Raw genomic sequence first — 7,028 nt, forward strand, 5'->3', positions numbered from 1 at the left:
AGAAGTCATTCTAGATTACTAGAAGCCATGGAAGACTGTTATCCCTCTTTACAAAGTGGAGAAACTTTGGACATGGAATGTGAGGAGACCGTGAAAGGAGAATCCCAAAACAAAGACGAAGTTGTCATGATGAAGTCGAGATGGCCAGAACAAGAAGCCCATTTAGTCTCCTGTTTTGCCAAACACTTGGTCGACAAAATGACGGAATTGATCAAGAAAAATTGCTATGGATGTCAAAACGATCATCCCAGTCAAATTCAACACGATAAATGCCTGATGTTGAGTCAAGAAGAAAAATTGGACGAGTATCTGAACGAAGCTTGGAGTCTCATCTCAAACAAAGACGTGTTGCACCAGTGGTATAAAGACTTGCGTGAACATTCTTGTCCACCATTAACCACTCAAGAGATCCATCGTATCGAAGCTCTCCTGAATCAGAGTGAGGAAACAGAACGAATAACCGTTTATTCGTCAGACATTTTCAAGCAAAAAGTCAGGATCGAATTGACGACTTATTATTACCTGTGAAGAAAAAAAAAAAAACACACACAAATCAATGGATACCTGGGAACTTTATTATCTTTTGAACCACAGTTCGTATACGGCTTCTTGGAATCCTGTTGTCTGTGCTAAAGATGAACTCCATCATCGCAAACCTAAAGACCATCAAGCTTACGTGATCAACACGGACGACAGTCATCTCCCAGGAACCCACTGGGTAGCCGTCTACTTTCCTCAAGAAGGATGTGTGGAATATTTCGATTCGTACGGATTGCCCCCTTTGGAAGACGATATCATCGACTTTATGAGAAGAAATGCTCAAACCACCCGATTCAATAATGTGAAATTACAAGGCACAGATTCCTTGGTGTGTGGACAGTACTGTGTGTATTTTCTGCATCATCGCAGCCTGGGCTATTCCTTAGAACATTTAGTGACTCATTTCGATCCTCGTTCTTCTGCTAGAAACGATGTGAAAGTAGATCGATGGTTTTGTGACCATTATGTTTATCTTTTGTCTCAAGCTAGGAAACGTAGTGTCCATCAATGGCCTAATGATTTCCAACAGTGGAAATCATAATTTCATTCACAACGTTGTCAGCCCTGTTTAAAGTAGATTGTACATTGAGAAAAAATGTTTGTGATTTGAAAAAAATTGTTTGATGTTATAGTGTTGGATTATTGTTAAAAAATGTTAGAGTTGTTGTTGTTTAGTGTTAAGTGATTTTTGAATAAAAATGTTGTGTTTTGAAAAAAATGCCTTTGTGGTTTGTTTAGCTATAAGAATATTGGATTGATGCTCTTTCATTTCTTACTATCCCTCTCATGACACTCACTAAACGTTGCGACTCAAAAACCGTGTGGGGGATGTTTTCCTTCACGTCCGTGCTTTGACTTTAAGAACCGGTTTGTTCCCAGTCTAACCATCCATTGTCGACTCATCCTCCTACGAAGATGTGCTCCAAACTAGCTAAACTCAACGAAGCCTACGTGAATTTGCATAGGGTCAGACACAGTCTGATACCGAAGCCAGAAGAAATAGAGAATGTGAGAATGTTAAAAATCACTGAAGACCTGATAGAAGAGCTCTTCAGAGAAGAAATGAACAGGGAAAAAGAAGAATGGACAGAGAAGTACAGACTTCAGAGACAGCAGCAACAGCAGCAACAACAGCAGCAGCAGCAGCAGCAACCTGAAGCTGACAGAGGCTTTGTCGATTGTCGTATCGACACCAAAGAGTTCTTCTTCTCTTTCCGAAGAAGCAGACCTATCGCCAGAAAGTCTATCCTCAGAGGACATCGCATTCTTAGAAACTAAAAAAAGAATGCCATAGCAAAACAAAAAAACAGCCCTTTTCAGGGCTACCCAATACTCTAGAAAAGAAATAACCATCCATTTGCCAATGCGTGTAGGTAGAGTAGTGTGAAAATAAACACTAACTCTTTATTAAAAAATGTGAGGGAATGTGTTTGTGTATAGGATTGTGTGTTTGTGTGTTTGTAAGTGATCAAGTAAGTTGGTATGCATAGTAGATTAAAATGATGTTTGTTTTTTTTGGGCTGTTAAAGGTGTATATTTGGGGTTAGATTGGATTGATTTGGGTATGTGGATAGTCTATTGAAGTGATTTATAAAAAATTTTACAATAGTGATGGGTAGCATAAAAAAGTGAGTGAGTGTTTCTTTTAGGTCCGCGCGTTGTTGTTGTTTTTTGGTCATGATCTAGGTAAGATGAATTTTATGTTTTTAGGGGGATGTTTTCCTTCACGTCCGCGCTTTCAGTATAAATTAAAAACAAATCGTCAGTTGGGCCCATCGTCGACCTGTTAACAGCAAGACAATGAATACAAGGATTGTGAAGCTGCTAGAACTCCAGATGCACCTGGAATATGCCAGGCGCATAGTAAACGAACTATCAGCGGAGGCTATCGTAGAAGAAGCAAGAATGAAGAAAGAAGAGGAGGAGAGAAGAGAGAGGGAAGAAGAGGAAAAGAAAAGAGAAGAGAGGATGTCGTTCAATATTCCCGAGACAGAGGATTGGGGTGTTGAAGCGAATCATCCTCCCTCTGCGCTCCCCAGAAGAAAGGTGAAAGAAGACTGGGGAAGAAGATGCGTGTGTGGCGCAAGGCCAGGAAGGTGCAACCATTAGATAGGTGCATCTGGAGTTGAAAAAAAACCAACAGCCCTTTTCAGGGCTACCCAATACTTTAGAAAAGAAATAACTGTTAATTTGCCAATGTGTGTAGGTAGAGTAGTGTGAAAATAAACACTAACTCTTTTTTAATAGTGAAAGTGTATGTGTTTGTGTGTGTTTGTGTTTGTAAATGTTGAAGTAAGTTTGTGTTTGTAAATGGTGAAGTAAGTTTGTGTGAATAGTAGATTATGGGTTTATTTATTGATTCTTAGCGTATGTAGAGAGTATAGTTGTGGTTATATTATATGAAATGAGAAAGTAGGGGGATGTTTTCCTTCACGTACGCGCGATGTTGGGTCATGATCTAGGTAAGATCAATTTTATGTTTTTAGGGGGATGTTTTCCATCACGTCAGTATAAAACTAACAGTGTTGGCCATTGGAACCCATTCTACGGAATAAGCAAACAAGAAGATGCCAGCAGCTTCAGCTTTATACAACGATCTTATGGGAAGTTGGTATTGGATGGTGGATGGATTGAGTGTAGTAGAAAAGGTTGAACAGGAATGGAGGTATGCAGTGACAAAAGACTTCGTCTCAAGACAAGTAACCAGGCTCCACTTATCCGTAAATATTGTAAAAGAAATGATAGAGGATGAGGAGAAGAGAATCAGAGGTTTAATTAACCCACCGTATGTCAAAGTGGGTAAGTTAAAAGAAGCGATAGATCATGTGACGAGTGCAAGGTTCTTTCTAGAAGACATTGTAGAATGGACAGATTGGTGTTTCGCGAAGTGGGGGTTAGAAAAACTTAAGAAAGCTGAAGAACTAATGAGGAATGTGCTGACCGAAGAGGTCAAGAAGATCAAAGAAAAGAAAAGTGGTCAAAGGAAAGAAAAGAAGAAGAAAATAGAAAAAAAAGGGATGAATTCGAAAAACTGAACACAAACTGGATGAAAATCCAAGAGAAGTTCCGGGCCATGGGCCACCCGGACTGGTTGCCGGAAACAGAAAAGAAAAAGAAGAAAGGAATGATGGACAAAATAAGAGGATGGTGGAAGAAGTTAAGAAGTTAAAAGAAGAAGAAGAAAAACCCAAAGGCCCTTTTCAGGGCCAGCCATATTTCTCGAAAAGAGATAGTCTTTGAATTGCCTACCCCTTTTTTAAAAAAAAATTTTTTAAAAAAAAGAAAAAAATCCCATGTTCCATTCCCCTTGTCCCTAAACAAGCCCAAACTCTATTCCCCATGTTAAATTCCCCTTGTACGTAGAGTGACCCACGATTTATCGCCATGTTAATTCCCCTTGTACGTAATCTGACCCACGATTTTTCGCCATGTTAAATTTCCATTGTACGTAATCTAACCCAGGGGGGTCTGTAATGCTAATTCCCATTGTACGTAAAGTGCCCCCCTTCACTACTAATGAATGTCAAATGGCAGTAATGCACAATGAATATCAAACGCCAATAATGTAAAGCGAATTAGATAGTCCTAAGAGTAGTTTTGTGTTTAAACACGCGTTTAATGCCTGAATTCGTGAAGCAATGAACACTTTTCCCGTAGTAGTAGTAGTAGTAGTTATTACAATTATTATTATTATTAGTAGTAGTAGTAGTACAAGTAGTTTCAGCAGCAGCAATTCTAAATTATTTAATTCTTAAAATTAAAATTGCTAACATGAGAATTTAATAAATTTAATGATGAGCAAATTGTACTTTTTTTTTTACATCGATCCTTTCCTTTGTGTAAGTCGTTAGCTCTTGCAAAATTTCACTGGTATTATTAAAATCTGTGAAACTTGTTTTTTTTTATTCGTCGAGGTAATACTTGTAAATATGAAATACAATACCCCATGTTGATGACTTCCACAATGCAATCCAAAACCATAAAATAATTAAAAATAACAATACTGCGTAAATAATTTTGTTAATACATGTGTCGCTAATGAAACTCACTATGCATTGTAAGATCACACAGTAACTTGTAAACCACGAATAAACATGTTCCAATTTTTTTTTCTGAAGCTGATAACAAATACGATGTATATTTGCAAGATTAGACAGTCGATGCTGAACAAATAGTTTTGACTTCATTTTAAAACAATGTTTAAGCACACACACACACACACACACACACACACATATATATATATACTACCTTTTCTTGTGGCATCCGCGACAGTAGGAATAGGGTAACAAAGTCTCGCAATATTCGAGATTAAGACGAGACCGTAATTTGGTGTATTTACTTCTACTGTAGGATGGAAAGGAAACTGAAAAATTGTATCACAATAAGTTCAGACACTTAATGTTGATACGTGATGTCACTACAAGAGCACAAGGGATAAAACTTCGTCAATATAGTTCCAGTTTGACGGGAGCTGTTTCCCCTTACCAGTAGACCTTATTCTTGACATGGTCAATATGTTAACATCGTTTCTCGTTGGCTTGTTTGCTTTGAATGCATGCATTTAGCACATTGACCCCTAGCAACGACTTAACGGGGCAGGAGGTAGTAGCCTACTGCCGATCTCTGTAGCGTCATGGTCGTGCATGATACACTAAAGTGGGAGGTATTACAGACAGGTGGACAGATGTAGTTCTACAATGATACCAAATAATCTGGAATATCTAGTTGCAATACAAAATATAGATTTAAAAAATCTCATTTTTTGGACCCGATTTTTTTCTACCCAAAATTCGCCCGTGGTCGGAATCAGATTTTGTGTCCGGATTTTAGACTTTTTGGTCTCGGATCTAAGGCAAACCGGTATGAACTGCAACAGACAGATGAGCCTTAGCAAAATGTAGGATAAGATGGGCATTTGGAATAAAGAGTGGTCTCAATACAAAAATAATGGCTCCGTTTAGCAACAACAAAAAAATAAAAATAAAAGTAAAAATCCAACTTTTACCCTTCTGTTCATGCGCGAGTCAAATAGCCAATGAAAAACGATGTTTCTAACACAACTAGGCAGTATGTTATTGAAAGATCACCGGGGATTTGGTGTTTTCGGATCTATTCAGAAATAACTTTCAAAATGTGTTTACTACTCGATTTTCAGGCGAAAATGACAAAAACCTTCAGGGATTAATGTGTTAATAAAGACAGACTTGAAACTGATCATTTTTGAGAGAAAGAGAGAGAGAGAGAGAGAGATGATCATCACGACTACCGAGTGGTAGTTGTCCAAGGTTGATAATACGTGTAATGATAAATTAATTAAGTTTATTTATTTATTTATTTATTTATTTATTTATTTATTATTTATTAATTCCCTTTGATTGTAAGGAAATTGGGTTTATGTCATTCTGCCCATTATTGTCCGTCGGTAATGTAATGTGTTCCTCTGTCATCGTTGTAGAGACCGACTTGAAACCCTTGAAAATATATCTGAACGTGAATACGTGTGGTTTGTATGTGTCAATAACGATTTTAGAATTTTAATTTGACCTTTGGAGGTTTGTTTTTTTTTTTGTTGTTGTTTGTTTTTCAATATAAAAAAATAAGATTTCAAGCAATTATTCTTACTGAGTGTGGGGAAAAGAAAAAAGTGGTGTTTGTCCTCATTAATCCTAATGTTTGTTTTTATTACTCCGTAAAGTCGCGTCTAAGGAGAAAGGAATGTTAACCGCGGATGATGGATCATGAATTTAAAATTGCCGAGATCAGCACACACGCGCCTTACGTATGTATACATATGAATGGCATAAAAAGCCAATTCAAACATGCCACTAACTTTAACCCCAGAGTCTATTCTTATCCCCTCCCCATCCCCCTCTCCACCTTGACCTACGGGTCATTAGTTCGGAAATATAAAGATGTCCGTACTAAAATTATATATGGTCTTAATGGACACACACACACACACACACACACACACACACACACTGTACATGTGCAGCTATTATCGGTTTCTGACTAAGCAATTACCCACAGGAACTGTTCAACAGGTAGAAGTGGAGAGTCAAGGTGGGTAGATGTCTTTGTCCATTCTAGTTTATTTATATATTTCTATACGTATACCTGCGGTGGAGATAGAGTCCTAAATCAATAATCTTTAAAATACACAAAGACTAAAGATGTTATAGCTGTTTAACTCTCAACTGCGTTGTCTTGGATATGGGTAAGGACCATTGGTTATTCATTAATTTTTTTAATAGTTTTTTTTCCTTCATTTTAAGTTTTATAAAAGTATATCCTCTTTTGTGTAATACCTAAGTCTCAGACCTACTACCTAATACTTGCCTCTCTTTTCGGGAAACGTAATAACTATTAGCGTTAACCAGTCATAATGCAGTGCCCTGATTGGAAAGCAAAGTCTCGCAAAGTCTCGCATGAAACATTAGACGCTTTCTCAAATACTAAAAGCGAATAAAACTCTTTGAAATTGT

Source organism: Sinohyriopsis cumingii, chromosome 3 (genome assembly GCF_028554795.1).
Source record: "Sinohyriopsis cumingii isolate HCF-2022 chromosome 3, ASM2855479v2, whole genome shotgun sequence".
NCBI lineage: Eukaryota > Metazoa > Mollusca > Bivalvia > Unionida > Unionidae > Sinohyriopsis > Sinohyriopsis cumingii.